At 41.7% G+C, this 18,561-nt stretch overlaps 1 long non-coding RNA gene across 11 annotated transcripts in view; it reads right to left on the reverse strand.

Annotated features, from left to right (window-relative positions):
• Window positions 1-18,561, reverse strand: part of LOC140916053 (uncharacterized) — an 88,151-nt gene that overhangs the window by 50,484 nt on the left and 19,106 nt on the right. Inside the window, exons 5-7 of one of the 11 annotated variants that reach the window (XR_013636185.1) lie at window positions 13,610-14,162; window positions 10,413-10,526; window positions 8,437-8,582 (exon numbers count right to left, since the gene is read on the reverse strand). The exons of 3 other annotated variants lie outside the window; for them this stretch is intronic. This is a non-coding gene — a long non-coding RNA (uncharacterized LOC140916053). Of the gene's footprint in view, window positions 1-1,364; window positions 1,477-5,325; window positions 5,470-7,666; window positions 8,088-8,436; window positions 8,583-8,604; window positions 10,145-10,412; window positions 10,527-12,376; window positions 12,523-13,609; window positions 14,163-18,561 lie in introns of those variants that run through there. 7 more of the 11 variants (XR_012160398.2, XR_012160396.2, XR_012160397.2 and 4 more) reach the window with 7 other exon arrangements.

An 18,561-nucleotide genomic window follows, 5' to 3' on the forward strand; every position in this document is an offset into this window, starting at 1 on the left:
TTGCAGCAGCATCTCTGATTCCTAAGTCAAACACTAACATTTTCCAATTATGACCACAAAGTAACTTATTAACAAAAACTAGCTTCACTAAAATCAGAAAACATTACCTTATTATGATCCTTTTTGCAAACCTCATGTAACATTGTGATAGGGCGGCTGCCCCTCACTGGCAGAAAAGGCGTTAAAAGCAGCCCCAGAGCAGCAGCGCCGGAGGCAGCCAATTAGAAAGGCGCTGAAAGAAGCAGCCAATCGCCAGGCAGGCTCATATAAGAAGGGCTGGAGAGCAGTAGCTGACTGGAGGTTGAGGGGAGAAGACCAGGCGCCGAGAAGGAGGGCCAGCACCTGGGACAAAGCAGTGCTACAAGCAGGGACCAGGGGAGCTAGAGAGAGCTCCTGGCTGGCTGCAAAGGCCTTCAGGCTGAGGCCCTGAGGTAAGGGAAGAAGAGGGTTATGGAGCCACATGGGAAGCAGCCCCAGGACAATGGAGTGCAGTTGCCACTGAGAGAAGTGACTGGACAGAAATTGCAGGTCACCCCGGAAGGGAGTAACACAGAGTGTGGCACAGCTGGAGGGCAGTTTTACTGAAGAAGACACTGCAGTCCTGGGAGTGGCAGAGGTCCTGGAACAAAAGTGATGGTGGCAAGGCACCACCAGAGGAGGGAGCACTGGCGAACAGAGTTAATCCCCAGGACAGCCAGCAGAAGGCGCCATAGTGGTGAGTGAGCCCCATCACAGACATACACAGTAGAAATATACTGGACTCTACAGACATAATCAAATACTGAGTAATGCTATAGTGTTTTTGAATCATAAATAGACAATGCCTTTAAAAAGCACCACCCCATTTGAGCTCCATTTGCCTCAGGCGGGGCCTGAGGCAAAGCCAGGGGTTGAGCACCCCCTGGCACTCTGGAAAGCCAGCACTTGTGTACGGAAGTGTAGATAGTTTTGAGAGACGGAAGTCACACACTGACATAGTCCAACAACAAAGATGACATCAGAAATGAGACGCACCAACTGCCACACCCAGTGACTACCGAAAACCTAAAGAGGTTTGGTGTAGCACCTGTACAGTGTTCTTGTTACTGTAGAAATCTCAAGACAGCTATGCCATACAAAATGCAAGATGGTTTCCATTCTAAAAGTGAAAGTGACGGGACTCAAAACACCAGCTGAAGTTATTCAGAAAAATCAGACTGGCTATATTATGAAGCAAGGCAGCATTATGGCAAACACGTCAGAAAGAGTGGATGGACACTGAGAAGGACTAAGGAATATGGAGAAATGTAGCAACAAGAAGAAGGAAAATGTGAAAGGAGAATCTCAACCCACCCTTAGGTTAGGATGAATAGACTGAGAAGAGGCCCAGGACACACAGTACCCTGACAAACAAATGAAAAGGAAGCACTGAAAGAGGAACAAGAGGCAAATTACCTTGACTGATGCCTTGATGGTGAGGAGTGAGAGCTGGGTTATCTATGACACAGAAAGATAACAATGATATCTCTGCAAGGACATACTGTTCTGTAGCAGAAAAAAAGCAAGCATTAAGAATAAGGAAGGAGCACTGATGCACTTAAAGGGAACCTGGAAAGCAAAACCCTAAACAGAATTAAGCACAGAAATGTTTGCTTCACTATCAATGCATATAAGTTAAGCTGTGAGGTTTGTCCCCCATTTGTGCTAAATTTTTTAGTTTGCTTTTTCATGTCTACCTCCTTGACAAGCTGCAAGTGTGTTTCTCCCCTCCTTTGCTGTATGTGGAAGCTTCAGACAAAATCCCCTGGGCTACATATGTTTGCTTAATCCATATAACAGAGAAGAGCTAAGAGACACTATCTTGTCTTCCGAAAAGAAAGAACTTTGTACAGATTCATCAGTGGGAGGGACAGAGTTGTCAGGGTGCAGCACTGAAGTTCTGTAATCATAACAGGTGACAGATGTGTGTGAGGGATTCCTGGAGGAAACAGGGCTGAGGTTTCTGCATCCTGCAGTCTCTCTGATTTGTTTCATTGTGGCAAGAAATTCTTTTCCTTCTCACTCTCCTGTATGTGAACTTACTTCTGAAGCAGCAGAAGAGCTTTGCCAGCTAGTAGCTTGAACCTGAACTCTCTTTCTGCAGTAGAAGATATGAAGACAGAGATTTGCAGCTTCAGGTTTCTGAGTCCCAGCAATCCCTTGTGTACATTTGTCTTGAAAGAATGGAAGAAGATGGCTTTCTTTTGAGTGTTGTGTTGGGAAACAAGATGCATGCCTGCAAGATGAATACCTTGTATTCCTCCTATAGTATTTTATTTCTGTGAATATCCGATTTCATGACTTTCTAGTAATATTCACCAAGCTCATTATCAGAAGCAAGCTCCCCACAGACCTGGACACACCACCTCAAAGTGGCACCAGACCCTGACAGAACAACAGATATGCAAAACCTGCCAACGTATCTGCACTGCTACAATGATCAACACTTCCCACAACACACCTTTCAGATCCATGGGCCCGACACGTGTCTATCACAACATGTGATGTACCTCATCCAGTGCACTAAATGCCCCAACAGCAGCTATGTGGGTGAAACCTCCACACTCTCAAATGAACTCACACAGGAAAATGATAAAAGACAACAAAAAACACCCCACTCACCTGTGGGTGAACACTTTTCATAAACCAATGACTTTATATCTGACCTATCAGTCCTCATCTTCAAAGGAAACCTGCACAACACTTTCAAAAAACGAGCCTGGGAGCTTAAATTCATAACTCTGCTAGACACTAAAAATCATGGACTGAACAGAGACACTGGATTTATGGCTTATTACAACAATCTGTAACCCACTAACCCCCTCTTTTTGTGCTATGACTGCAGAGGTGTTAACAGGCCACTCTACCTTGAATGGTCCCTTATAATGTGTGCTAACTGCTTTTGCTAACAATCTGTTCCACCTTACATTTAGCTGTGATACTGGGAGCACCTTTCATAGAGACCTGAAAAAGAGCTCCATGTGGCTCGAAAGCTTGTCTCTCTCACCAACAGAAGTTGGTCCAGTAAAAGATATTACCTCACCCACCTTCTCTCTCTACTTTCTAATAACTCAAACAATAATAAAGTTTTGCAAATATAATTTGATTTCCTTACAGTAGACCTTAAATACTCTTATTCTCTGTCTCTTATTAAATACTTATTCTCTGTCCAGTACATTTTAAGCAAAGTTACTTAATAACACAGCATCAGTCTTAATACTAATAAATATTATATATTCCCTCCCAACTGTTTGATCTCCTTCTAACTTTTCTATGTTAATGGATCACATCCTTTGTCTGCTTTCTGTGACGTAAGGGACAAAGGGTCATGTCATTTTTTTTCACTTATAATGAGGACAAAAATCAAAAGGTAGAACTTCACCAATGCCAAGTACCTGACATACTCCTTTCTCCCTCTCTTGTATAGACATACACACAAACGAGCCTCTGAGAACCATATACAGCTTCCTGCCACCTATCAGGACTTTGATTTTATAAATATAGGGAGTATATTTAAACAATAGTGTATTTTATATCACTGTATCTAGCCAAGGAAACTAATTTTTAAGCTTTGTTATTATTTCTCAATCTATAAATGTGCTCTTCATTAGTACCACACCCAGAAACTTTAGAATTCAATTCGCATACTTGTCATCTCTTTGCCTTTTTATCAGCCTATGAAGACTTCTCCATTTTTATGGATGAATTCTTTAACATTGCTTACAGCACCCAAGTCTGAATTTAGAATCTTCTTCCACACTAGTGTTTCCTTAGGCGGATCCTCCATCATATTCCAGAATCTGGATGTGCCATATAGAAACCTGTAATAAAGGTGAGTTGTTCCACTACCAACACCATTACCAGGAGCCAAAACGGCAATGTGCAGAAGTTAGATGTTGAACCACTTTTCTCCATGTAACAAGAGCAGGTTTAAAGAGAAGATTTCCATGCCATGTGGCATGGTGAAGACATATTCCCAGTTTTCTCCTGCTCTTTCACAATGCATATTTATAGGTTGCTGAATTCAGCTGAATGAATATTCCATAGGTGGAACTGTATGATTATCCTTAAAAGTCTAATATAGGCATTTTCTTTCCTTTGTTTCTGACAAACAGGGAAAAGCACACTCCATTAAATTCCTCCTGGCTAGTACAGTTTCCATTATCGGTTCTTAAGGCATATCTACACTACCTCACAGTTTGGAGTAAGGGGAGGTGAATAGCAGTGTGCACCAAAGTGCTGCACTATAACTCCACTGTGTGGACACTTCATGCACAAACTTAAAGGTCTTCAGTTCACGGTGCAAATTATGTAATATTGAATATATACAAACACATATATAAACACAGAAATAAAACCCTGCGAGCAAGTGATGACATACCTGAATTAACAATTTAATCAATTTTTAATAAAACTCTTAACATAAAAGCCACATCATGGTCCCAATACACTATTCATTTACATAGGTGTAAATCAGGAGTAACATCACTGAAGTCAAAGGATTTATGTAGGAATAAAAGCAGAGCCAGTATTACCATGTTGAAAGGGAAACCCAAATTCATTGAGGTGCTCATAGGGCTGTCAAGGAATTAATTGTGGCCCTTGATTCTCCGGGTTGATCTGCACTCCCTTGAGAACTAGCCCTTAGCACAGCTGGAGCACAGCATGCTTTAGCCACACTACCAGAACTGTCAATCTCAAGTCTTTAAAATTATGAGATTGGTTTAAAGACCATGAAATTTTAAAACAAATAATACATGTGAGGTTCTTTCTGTTTACCTTCTGGCCGTTTAGACTTTAGGGTTCACATTTTTAAACTTTTCTCTGTAGTCCTACATCTCTCCCACCTCAACATGCCCAGGTGCTGTGGCAGAAGTGGGTAATGGTGCAAGAGTCAGTTATGCCCCTGTATACTGGTGGATGGGATCATCAGCCTGGGACAAACAATCAGACACACCCAGTTCCATTTACAGCCCCTTTTCTCAAGACTCTGTTTATATTCCAACACAAAACAAAAGGAAATGCAGCTGAGATTATGGGACCCTCTGATAACAAAAGGGTCTGAACATCCCCAGCCTGAGGGTCCACAGGGCCTCCTCACCCTCAACAACTGCAGCCACAAGAGAGAATGCTCCCAACTCTCTCTTAGTTCCCTACTTCTCGTGGTGCTTTGGCCCTTTTTTATATTCTCAAGCTAGATCAGCCAATTCCCAGTACCTGCCTGCTGGGCTTCCCTCCAGAACAGGGCCAGACAACCCTGTTACACGCACACACCCCCACCCCCACCCCACCCCCCATCCTGCCAAAATTCTCAACTGACCTCACGCAGCTTGCTGATCCATTCTAGTAGCATAAAGGGGCCAAAACAAAAATGATAATCTGATGCAAAATCTTCCATTCCTCTTCGCCAACCTCCTTCTAGAGAAGTAGAGTCCAGCTGTTTGTCCCTTCCTAAGATAGAGGTCTGTTTATACCAGTTTACATTTTCAAGGCTATCTTGGCAAGGAGAAGTGCCAGAAAATTACTTTTTGGGGGGGGGGGCTAAGATCCTCCTTTACATTTCTAGTTTCCCCAAATAAAAGCAGCCCACGCTATGTGCTCAAAGTGGGGCTCAAAGTCTAGCTCTGTATAAATGAGAGGAAAAATCAGGGCCTAAAACTTCCTGAAATATATGCAGTATGTCTGTGATTACTGGTGGAAATGTGCCATAACATGCGTCAACGTAATTTTGGAAGCAAAATATCCAACTGGATGGCATATTGCTAGGGTTTTTTTCCCCCTTCCCTGTGATTCTATGCAAATCTTGTAGTTTTTTCCATCTCAGAGTTGTCTGCAGCCATCAGAAACACTGACTTCTGTACATTTAGCTTTCATATGAACTTGACAAGAGCCAACACTTTTGATCGATGCAAATAATGCTGATGGAGAAATTGACAAGATTTACAGACTACAGCAGTCTGTGCCTCCCTCCTCTGCTTGTCTCCCCCACCATGCCACAGTAGACAGTCCCCAAGCAATTGTTTTCCATTTCCTCCACTGTTTGTCATTAAACCTAATTAGCCACAGGGAAGAAAGAAATCCAGGCAATATTTAACATCTTCAGTTTTCATAACAACTTGCTGCAGCTCTGTTTCATACACAAAACCATGAGTTCAACAGTCAAAAGAAAGGTGAAAGAAAACCAGAAGTTTGTTTAAATAAATCTCTTTGAATCAGAGATAAGGAACAATTTAGAGATAGAGTATTTAAACTGGACTTGTTTATTTCTGTGTTAACCTGGTTTTAAATGCATTTAGAAAAGGAAGTTTACCTTCCACTGTGTTCAGCGTTCTAAATTTTAAATTTCAGTGTGATGTAAATCCACACAACACAGAGACAGTAAAAATGATCAAGCCTTAATATTCTTTTAAAAACATAGGCTGGCCATTACTTTTTTAGCAAGATTTTTGCTTGCTTTATCAGTTTAACAACTGTGATGTGTCTCTGGACTATAGGGCTAATATAATTAAATCCTATTAACACATCAGGAATAAAATCCTTTAATAGACATATGAGGCTTTGAGAGGCAGCTCATTCCTAAGCAGATTTAATATCCTTAAATTAAGCAAATGTGAATAGGAGAATGAATCTTATTAAATCTGATTAAATTTAAAAATTATTGGTTTCTTAATGTAATAAATTATCCAGTACAGGCTAGAACAAATAATATAGACCAGTTTCACATAACTCCACTCCATAACAAGTGACAAATGAAATTAAGTGTGACTGTGGGGCAAAAAGGAAGGTCTTTTTATAAAAGTCATTTTGCGAAATGAAACACCTAAATCATTTTAACAAACATTTTGAGTGAAAAACATGTGCAAATGACAGTGTTGGAGTGGGAGTCATTATTCCTCTTCAGAAAAGGAATGGGAGATAGTGGTGCTAATGTTGGTTGTTGGTTTTTTTAAATGCCATTCTGACCAATTTGTTATAAATTTTGAAAAGAAAAGCTGCAGCTTATGTTGTTGGTAGCTTATTCCTTTTCCAGAAGGCTAATGCAAATGTAAACCATCTGCCACACATTCTGCTGATAAAGCTGTAGTACCAAACAATGGACCAACAGTATTGGAATACTAAAACATACACTGAACACTAAAAAAAAGTTTGAAAAGGATTTTAACTTCCACCAAATGTACTTTTTCACTCTTCTTCCATCCAAAAACAAGTTATATGTAACATATAACAAGTAACATGATTACAGAGATTTAGGAAGAGGCAAGGATTTCTATTTAAATCTTATACTAAAGTACAAGTCAAGTTAAATCATTAAAATAAACAAATACATAACAGCTTACAAACTTAGCTTACTGATTTTGTTAAATGAAAACTGATCTAAATCATTAACAATTGAATACTGCATACATTTTTCTTTAATATGTTAGTCGTGGATTATTTTAAAGGGTGCTGGACACCCATTCAAAATCCATCAGTTCGACTAACAATAGTCTAATGCAGTGGTTCTCAAAGCTGGTCCCTTGCCCACAGCCCCCATTGGCCTGGAGCGGCAAACCGCGGCCAGTGGGAGCCGCGATTGGCCGAACCTGCGGACACAGTAGGTAAACAAACCGGTCCGGCCCGCCAGGTGCTTTCTCTGAACAAGTGGCGGACCGGCTTTGAGAATCACTGGTCTAATGTACTTTTGGGAAGGCAATACTAAAATTCCAGAATAGTGGGCCTGATCCAAAGTCCATTGAAGTAGATGAAAAGATTCCCATTGGCTCCAGTGGGCTTTGAATCAGGCCCCATGTCTGTTGTCCTGTTTTCAAGTGTGCAAGCAGAGGGAGGGTTTAATTCAAAAGCGCCTGAGAAAACAAACATTCTAAAATGTTATCTAACTTATCCTCGAACAACACAAAGACATTTGTATCAAAATAATTTGCTATGAATGTAGACAAATGAGTGGAAAAGAAAAATACTATAGCAATTTCTTCATAGCCATATTAAAAATCAACACATGACAAACCAATTCATTGTCTCAAAAATATGGGGTCTTCTGATACCATGGTGATGGGCACCAGTGTAATAACCTGGGGAGGTAAATAGATTGTACAACGTCACCATTGTGGCACTATTTTATTCTTGTAAAATACTCTAGTACTAATGAAACTAAGTTGAGTACAACACATATTGCATAATAAATGCAATACTACAATATACTTTAAAGTTTTTTCTGTGAAAAGTGAGTGTCCACCACAGTAGATTTAAAACAAAGTGGTCTGAAGCCAGAATGGTTTAGAGCACAATTGGCAACACCAATCATGTGCTGATTATTCACACACAGGATGGAAAGAATGGTATTTAATCATGACAATCATATCTGCTCTAAAATTTGGTATCAGTAACATAGGAAATATTTCGCAAAAACTGTTTACATACCTGTACATTAATGTTGATGTAATTTCAAATAGATAAATAGGCATTATTCAAAAGGATATGGAAGAACCCACTTTAAAACCTCAAGGATGATTATACAATCTTGCCATGTGATCTCCATATGCACACTAATGATTTGAGTGGATATCCTATGAAAAAACATAGTATTTCAATGAAATGACAAATCTGTTTATTTCATGAAAAACATATGCTATGTTAATTTTTGAAGGATACCATCTCCCACTTAACATAAATTCACTCTGAGGAAATCCACTAATCTCTGAGTGGAATGTGTATATTTTAGATCTCCAGTTCTTTTTTCCTAGTTCTCTTTCTACTTAATTATTTATTAAATCTGAATAACAAATAAATGTATGTTCAACAAAGCAAAATAGGTTATTCCAGAATAAAATACATCTATTTTGCCAGAATTCCTCTCTCTTTAAATCTGAAGAAAAAAAACCAGAGAGAGTGTTCTGGTTGTTTTTTAGATGGATGACAGATTTTGTTCTAATTAATCTAGAGCACTGTGTATAGAAATGACTGCAAAAGCAAACATGTCTATTAACAAAAAGCAGTGATTACTGCTTGGCATTCAGCCAGTAACTCTACATAACCAATGAATTGATGCCTGCAACTGTCTCAGTGCCATATGGGTTCTGCTGTAGCAATGAATTGGATCCAACGCAAGGTTAAGATGTGTCAAATTTAACTGGGGTTTAATTGATACTGGTAAAGAGGCTCTAAATAAAGAAACAGTGTGTGTGCTATTAGAAACAGGCTGCATGTCAGCCTGCATCCCCCAGCTTGTTGGCAAGAAAACTACACTGAGATATCCAGGAAGTTTCCAAACTCTACTTCTTTCAATAAAAAGAGAGAGAGAGAATGCACAAAACTTCAGGTTAACAAGTTTACCAGCATCTAATTGTTACTGAAGAGATACTAATCAGGTGTACATTACGACAATCCTAATTTGTTTTTGCTATACTAATTAATCTCTTTTTACAGTGAAGGCAGTCATTTTGGCAAACTATACATTCATGTTAATACGTCTATCTTCTCATGCAAAAAACTGCATTAAGAGAATGGCATGTTTGCAAGGTTCAGCACTGAAGAGCCAGGAACTGGCAAAGTTCTGTATAAGCAATACAATGTATTAGTTAATTACAGGATGACTTACTTTTCTCAAACAGTAGTAACAGAATACGATACAATCTTTACACAATCTTTTTTTTTTTAATTGTTATGTTACTCCCACTCCTTTCTTTGTCTCAATAGACCTTGTATACAAAGGGCCGCATCTTTTGACCTTTATGCTTAAAATTGTTCAACGGTACTGGACTGGTGCCCAGCAGTCTGAAAAGCTAGGAGCTACAGAGATGGCTGTTGTGGTCCCCTTGCTCTTGGGCTGCACTGGGGTCAAATAGCAGGCCATCTAAATCTGGTCCATTGAGTATAATACAGTCAAGATTGAAAAAGAGCATCCTCCATGTATCCTACAGCAATCTTAAAATGAGTTTATGCCCACTTTATCCTTCCCAGGGCCAAAATCCTGACCCCATTGAAGTCAATAGCAACACTCCCATAGATTTTATTGGAGCCAGGATTGTGGCTCAGACTTGTGCATGGGCCCAGCACTTTATCACTGTCCGGCGTGCAGATAGGCCAATGGCTCCTCCTGGATACAGTTGTACATACTCTCAGAGTCCTGCTAAGATAAGCATGTAAATATAAGCAAAGGTCAAGCAGATCTGATAATATTTTATAAAAATTCAAGACGTACAAATGTTTGAACCTTCCCAGTTTGAAATATCTAATTTTTATCGGAAAAGTTTTTCTACAACTCCAAAATGGAAATCTGGCAGCAAAGCTCACTAATAATCTGGGGAGGGGGGAACATATGAATGCCCTAAACTCCCACAGAAAATCATACAAACTTCTAGAAAGCTTTTAGACGTTGTTAAAATGCCCCCTCTCACCTTCACTTCAGACTGTGCTTCAGTAATCTATCTAAAACTGCAGTGATTTCCACTAAAATCTTCTTGTAGTTCAAATTCCGACTTTCAGATCTGGACAGGTAAATGTGCAGCTGTCTTGAACAACAAATAGTAGTATTTATATAATGTTTTCCCCTCTTCCTGATCACTGGTGAGGGAAACTGAGATACAGAGCAGTTAAAATGACTTGTCCAAGGAATGTAAAGGACTACCAGTTCAGTGCCCGAACACTGTGCTACCTTGCTGCCCTCATGTCCCCTAATGAAGAGCATATTTGAATAAGAACAAAACATGCCCCATCTTGAGAATTACTCAGTGTCTTCAAAACTCATCAAAGCCAATGGGAGTTAAGGGTGTTCAGCACTTCCCAAGGTCATCCATATTTTACAGGATCTACAAGGCTATATTCCATCAAGATATTGCACTTTATAAAGAGTGAATTTCAAAAACATTAGAAGTAGGATCAAATTAAATACTCAAATTTTGAGTGGTTAGCTAAATGTAAGAGCTCAGTATTATTATTAATAAACAATATTTCAAAGTTATCTGAACTTCTTTGAATCTCACAAAAGGGTTCACTTTCAGTTTGGGATGAAAACATAGGTCAATTCTTATTTTATCTAAACCATTTCACCCAACCCTACTTAAGGTAACAACAATAAAACACAACAGAAATTTTCAGAAATGACTGCAGACACCTTAAAGGGGACTTTCAGAGGGTAGCTGTTGAGCCATTTCTGAATATTCATCCCCTTTTAAGGTGTCTCAAGTTGGGCACCCAAAAAGTGAGACACCCAGAATCACTAACCACTTTTGTGGCTCACGCTGATCTTTAATTACTTAAATGAAATTTCCATAAATGTTGTGAAACTGACATAGAAGAGCATGAGACAATTTTTTTAAGACTGGATAAATTTCTCAAACCAAGACTGCAGGAAGCTACTGTACAATCTTTAGGAAGTATTCTTCTAGTAATATGTACACACACAACTAAAACAAAATGTACCTATTTGTGGCTCGGTTTGAATTAACAATCTACTGTACATCTGAGCAATCCATGGCTAAAGTGGAAGGTTACATGCTGGTCTCAAATGCATATAATTAGAAAGATGAAATAGCAAGTCAAGGAGAATGATGCCTATTAATCAAAGCTTTTAGTTAAACTATCTCAGCACTGTGTTCTTATTAGGTATCTCCCTTATTTAAGTAGCAGGAACACCATATAATTTGAATTCCTTCAGAAATTTCTGTGCTTTTTCCTCCAAAATCACTACACTGAACATCAGTGTTTACAACCTACAATTCAGTTTTGCGTTCCTACCTCAAGCCGTATCAACCAATTTTTCTAAAACAACCATTTACTCTTTCCCCAGCATCTTATGCCTTTCTATCTTCCATTACTTCTCAGCTATTCTGTCAACTTTTTGTAATAATATCTTATTTGTGCAGCTTACTTTCTTTTTTTAATTTTCTAATCTTTTTGATTGAATATTGGTACATTTTGCCAGACGTAAAAATGTTTTAAAATAAATTGTAACAATTTCTGTTTGCCCTGCTCTGCTTAGAGGGTTCTAATCCATTAGGTAGGTTTTTGTTTGTTTGTTTTTGGCATTGTTTTTAAACCTGTAGGGAATAAAGATTATGTAGAACAGCACTGTTTCTGAGATGTAACATATTAAGCAGAAGAGCTATTTATACTTAAGAGACAGGGCACCATTATTTATACTTTAAAAGGCCTCCTAGGTTGGAAACAGAAGAAAAATTACTGTATCTATAGAGCCAATTCTTGATATTTGTCAGAAAGATGTAACAGAGTCGTTGTTCTAAAATTCTCTATATGCAGGAACTTCAATCAATACACTTCTACAAATAAACGTTTACCAGGGAAAAAACTTCTGTGTTGCTTATTAACGTTCAGTAGTATTATGTGCTATAAATTTTTAACCAAAATGTGCAACCCAATCTTATGTAGCCTATAACATAAACAATGAAAAAATTATTTACTACTGTACTTTTAATGCTTCACTGAATAGCTCACCTGGAAACTGAGCTAGATTTTCTTCCTCTCTGTCCTTTGAAAGAATGTATGTGTCTGAGAGACAAGATTGCCATGTTACTGCCAATTCTCTAATACACAGTCTTGTACACTGGAAATCAGTATGGAACACTGCACTCACATCTCCTGTAACTTTTTACAGCCTTTAAATTGCCAGTCTTCTGACTACATTTCTTCAAACAATATTGCCATCTGACTGATATCAATCAAACAGTACTGCCCTATGATGTCAGGACTCACAGAGTCATGTCACTTGACTGAATTCTGATTACCTCTGTATTCAGGAAAATAAATGTGATTTTTTTTTTTTAGATCACAGCCATGAGCTGTGAGTATTTAATAAAAGCAATTCTGACTTCTCATTTGGAAAGAATAATGCCAAAAATATTACCCTTGGGCATATCTGCCTCCAGAGAAGCTTCTTCCTTTGTGTACTCTATTTAGTTAATCTTCATGAAGCTAGGCAAGTTTCTAGCAGCTGATGATAAAAATGCAGAAGTTTAACCTCTGATTTAAGTTTTGATCTGCCATAGGCCAAACTGGCTCACAAATCTCCCACACGCCCCTAGTACTACAGAGGAGGAGCTGTACTCGGTAAACATTCCCTGTGCTATTTTCTACTATGCTGTGATAGGGCAGATTCCATCAGCTATCTTTTTTTCTTTTAATTGAGTGCTTGTTGAAGCATGACTCAAAGATAGGAGCCCTGGCTCAGAAATAAAAATTGGAGCTCAAATTCCCCATTGCTTAATTCAGACAGGGAAAGAATCCTATTGGTTTTGCAGGGCTTGGGGAGCAATGTGCAGAAGTTCCACCCTGAGGCATTAGAATTGCTGCTCAAGGTGAGTGCTGCAGCCACCTAGACAACATGGAGGTGGAAGGGGGCAAGAAGCGGGCAGGGACATGTCAGGAGGCATTTGCCCACAAAACTGTGTTGAACATTAGACTCATAATGAGGAATTCTCAGATCCTTTGGAGAAACCAACTTTTGAAATTTTTTTCCTGCATCTCCCTTTGTCCCTTTGTGTCTCATCTCTCCATTTTTTTCTCCTCTCTGATTTCACACATATACCCCATTCCCAACAAACAAACAAAATAAACAGAACTTATAGAGGTAATTTACCTTTATAGTGCATCCAACTCCTGGATCCTGCCACAGTGTTACTTTTTGTCCTGCTCCAGTGTTGCCAGTTCTGCTGCTCCTCTGCCCCCAAATCCTGTCTGTAACCTGGTCTACACTAGGAGTTGAGGTTGAATTTAGCAGCGTTAAATCGATTTGATCCTGCACCCGTCCACACGTCAAAGCCCTTTTTTTCGACTTAAAGGGCTCTTAAAATCGATTTCCTTACTCCACCCCCGACAAGGGGATTAGCGCTGAAATCGGCCTTGCTGGGTCGAATTTGGGGTACTGTGGATGCAAGTAGATGGTATTGGCCTCCAGGAGCTATCCCAGAGTGCTCCATTGTCATCGCTCTGGACAGGACTCTCAACTCAGATGCACTGGCCAGGTAGACAGGAAAAGGCCCGCAAACTTTTGAATTTCAATTTCCTGTTTGACCAGCGTGGCAAGCTGCAGGTGACCATGCAGAGCTCTTCAGCAGAGGTGACCATGATGGAGTCCCAGAATCGCAAAAGAGCTCCAGCTTGGACCAAACGGGAGGTACGGGATCTGATCGCTGTATGGGGAGAGGAATCCGTGCTATCAGAACTCCATTCCAGTTTTCGAAATGCCAAAACATTTGCCAAAATCTCCCAGGGCATGAAGGACAGAGGCCATCACAGGGACCCGAAGCAGTGCCGTGTGAAACTGAAGGAGCTGAGGCAAGCCTACCAGAAAACCAGAGAGGCGAACAGCCGCTCCGGGTCCGAACCCCAAACATGCCGCTTCTATGATGAGCTGCATGCCATTTTAGGGGGTTCAGCCACCACTACCCCAGCCGTGTTGTTTGACTCCTTCAATGGAGATGGAGGCAACACGGAAGCAGGTTTTGGGGACGAGGAAGATGATGATGATGAGGTTGTAGATAGCGCACAGCAAGCAAGCGGAGAAACCATTTTTCCCGACAGCCAGGAACTGTTTCTCACCCTGGACCTGGAGCCAGTACCCCCGAACCCACCCAAGGCTGCCTCCTGGACCCGCCAGGCGGAGAAGGGACCTGTGGTGAGTATACCTTTTAAAATACTATACGTGGTTTAGAAGCAAGCATGTTTAATGATTAATTTGCCCTGGCATTCGTGGCTCTCCTGGATATACTCCCAAAGCCTTTGCAAAAGGTTTCTGGGGAGGGCAGCCTTATTCCATCCACAAAGTAGGACATTTTACCACTCCAGGCCAGTAGCAAGTACTCGGGAATCACTGTAGAACAAAGCATTGCAGTGTATGTTTGCTGGCGTTCAAACAACATCCGTTCTTTATCTCTCTGTGTTATCCTCAGGAGAGCGATATCATTCATGTCACCTGGTTGAAATAGGGTGCATTTCTTAAGGGGACACTCAGAGGTGCCCGTTCCTGCTGGGCTGTTTGCCTGTAGCTGAACAGAAATGTTCCCCCTTTTTGCCACGGGGAGGGTAGAGGGGCTAGCCACGCACTGGGGGGAGGCAAAGTGAGACCTTGTAACGAAAGCACATGTGCTATGTATGTAATGTTAACAGCAAGGTTTACCATGAAAGAGTGTACCCATTGTTCTAGAAAATGTGTCTGTCTTTTTAAATACCACTGTCCCTTTTTTTCTCTCCACCAGCTGCATCTGTTTCAAGAATCACAGGATCTTCTCCTTCCCAGAGGCTAGCGAAGATTAGAAGGTGAAAAAAACGCACTTGTGATGAAATGTTCTCTGAGCTCATGCTGTCCTCCCACACTGACAGAGCACAGACGAATGCGTGGAGGCAGACAATGTAAGAGTGCAGGAAAGCACAAAATGACCAGGAGGAGAGGTGGTGGGCTGAAGAGACGGCTGAAGCTGAAAGGTGGCGGCAGCGTGATGAGAGGAGGCAGGATTCAATGCTGAGGCTGCTGGAGGATCAAACCAATATGCTCCAGCATATGGTTGAGCTGCAGGAAAGGCAGCTGGAGCACAGACCACCGTTACAGCCCCTGTGTAACCAACCGCCCTCCTCCCCAAGTTCCATAGCCTCCTCACCCAGACGCCCAAGAACGCGGTGCGGGGGCCTCCAGCCACCCAGCCACTCCACCCTAGAGGATTGCCCAAGCAACAGAAGGCTGGCATTCAATAAGCTTTAAAGTTTTAAACTTTTAAACTGCTGTGTGGCCTTGTCCTTCCCTCCTCCACCACCCCTCCTGGTGCTTCTCTCCTCTACCACCCCTCCTGGGCTACCTTGGTAGTTATCCCCCTATTTATGTGATGAATGAATAAAGAATGCATAAATGTGAAGCAACAATGATGTCAAGAATTATAACATTCATTAACCAGTCAGAGAACACTTCAATCTCTCTGGTCACGCAATTACAGACATGAAGGTCGCTATCTTACAACAAAAAAACTTCAAATCCAGACTCCAGCGAGAAACTGCTGAATTGGAATTCATTTCCAAATTGGATACTATTAATTTAGGCTTAAATAGAGACTGGGAGTGGCTAAGTCATTATGCAAGGTAGCCTATTTCCCCTTGTTTTTTCCTACCCCCCCCCCTCCAGACGTTCTGGTTAAACTTGGATTTATGCTGGAAATGGCCCACCTTGATTATCATACACATTGTAAGGAGAGTGGTCAGTTTGGATGAGCTATTACCAGCAGGAGAGTGAGTTTGTGTGTGGGGGGGGGGGGGTTGAGAAGACCTGGATTTGTGCTGGAAATGGCCCACCTTGATTATCATGCACATTGTAGGGAGAGTGGTCACTTTGGATAAGCTATTACCAGCAGGAGAGTGAGTTTGTGTGTGTGTGTGTGTGTGTTTGGGGGGTGTGAGAAAACCTGGATTTGTGCTGGAAATGGCCCACCTTGATTTTCATACACGTTGTAAAGAGAGTGGTCACTTTGGATGGGCTATTACCAGCAGGAGAGTGAGTTTGGGGGGGGGGTGAGAAAACCTGGATTTGTGCTGGAAATGGCCCAACTTGATTATCATACACATTGTAAGGAGAGTGATCACTTTAGATAAGCTATTACCAGCAGGAGAGTGGGGTGGGAGGAGGTATTGTTTCATGGTCTCTGTGTATATAATGTCTTCTGCAGTTTCCACAGTATGCATCCGATGAAGTGAGCTGTAGCTCACAAAAGCTTATGCTCAAATAAATTGGTTAGTCTCTAAGGTGCCACAAGTACTCCTTTTCTTTTTGCGAATACAGACTAACACGGCTGTTACTCTGAAACCTGTCTTTATTGCCTCTGCAAGTGGTGATCGAAGGGAGAAGGAGAGGGTGGTTAGCTTACAGGGAAGTAGAGTAAACCAAGGGGCGGGGGGTTTCATCAAGGAGAAACAAACGGAACTTTCACACCGTAGCCTGGCCAGTCATGAAACTGGTTTTCAAAGCTTCTCTGATGCGCACCGCGCCCTCCTGTGCTCTTTTAACTGCCCTGGTGTCTGGCTGCGCGTAACCAGCAGCCAGGTGATTTGCCTCAACCTCCCACCCCGCCATAAACGTCTTCCCCTTACTCTCACAGATATTGTGGAATGCACAGCAAACAGTAATACCAGTGGGAATGTTGGTTTTGCTGAGGTCTAACCAAGACAGTGAACTGCACCAGCGTGCTTTTAAATGTCCAAATGCACATCCTACCACAATTCTCCACTTGTTCAGCCTGTAGTTGAACAGCTCCTGACTACTGTCCAGGCTGCCTGTATATGGCTTCATGAGCCATGGCATTAAGGGGTAGGCTGGGTCCCCAAGGATAATTATAGGCATTTCAAAATCCCCAAAGGTTATTTTCTGGTCTGGTCTGGGAATAAAGTCCCTTCTTGCAGCTTTTGAAACAGACCAGAGTTCCTGAAGATGCGAGTGTCATGTATCTTTCCCAGCCATCCCACATTGATGTTGGTGAAACGTCCCTTGTGATCCACCAGTGCTTGCAACACTATTGAAAAGTACCCCTTGCGGTTTATATACTCACTGGCTTAGTGTTCCGGTGCCAAGATAGGGATATGGGTTCCATCTATGGCCCCACCACGGTTAGGGAATCCCATTGCAGCAAAGCCATCCACTATGACCTGCACATTTCCCAGGGTCCCTACCCTTGATAGCAGCAGATCTTTGATTACGTTGTCTACTTAGAATCATAGAATCATAGAATATCAGGGTTGGAAGGGACCCCTGAAGGTCATCTAGTCCAACCCCCTGCTCGAAGCAGGACCAATTCCCAGTTAAATCATCCCAGCCAGGGCTTTGTCAAGCCTGACCTTAAAAACCTCTAAGGAAGGAGATTCTACCACCTCCCTAGGTAACGCATTCCAGTGTTTCACCACCCTCTTAGTGAAAAAGTTTTTCCTAATATCCAATCTAAACCTCCCCCACTGCAACTTGAGACCATTACTCCTCGTTCTGTCATCTGCTACCATTAAGAACAGTCTAGAGCCATCCTCTTTGGAACCCCCTTTCAGGTAGTTGAAAGCAGCTATCAAATCCCCCCTCATTCTTCTCTTCTGCAGGCTAAACAATTGCATCACAGCAGCCCCCACAGTAGATTTGCCCACTCCAAACTGATTCCCGACTGACTAGTAGCTGTTTGGCGTTGCAAGCTTCCACAGGGCTATTGCCACTCGCTTCTCAGCTGTGAGGGCTGCTCTCATCTTGGTATTCTTGTGCCTCAGGGCAGGGGAAAGCAAGTCACAAAGTTCCATGAAAGCGCCCTTACGCATGTGAAAGTTTCGCAACCACTGGGAATCGTCCCAGACCTGCAACACTATGCGGTCCCACCAGTCTGTGCTTGTTTCCCGAGCCCAGAATCGGCGTTCCACCACATGAACCTGCCCCATTAGCACCATGATGCCCACATGGCGAGGGCCCATGCTTTGAGAGAAGTCTGTGTCCATGTCCTCATCACTCACATCACCACACTGACGTCGCCTACTCGCCCAGTATCGCTTTGCCAGGTTCTGGTGCTGCATATACTGCTGGAT

This window comes from Lepidochelys kempii, chromosome 8, assembly GCF_965140285.1.
Source record: "Lepidochelys kempii isolate rLepKem1 chromosome 8, rLepKem1.hap1, whole genome shotgun sequence".
Lineage (NCBI taxonomy): Eukaryota > Metazoa > Chordata > Testudines > Cheloniidae > Lepidochelys > Lepidochelys kempii.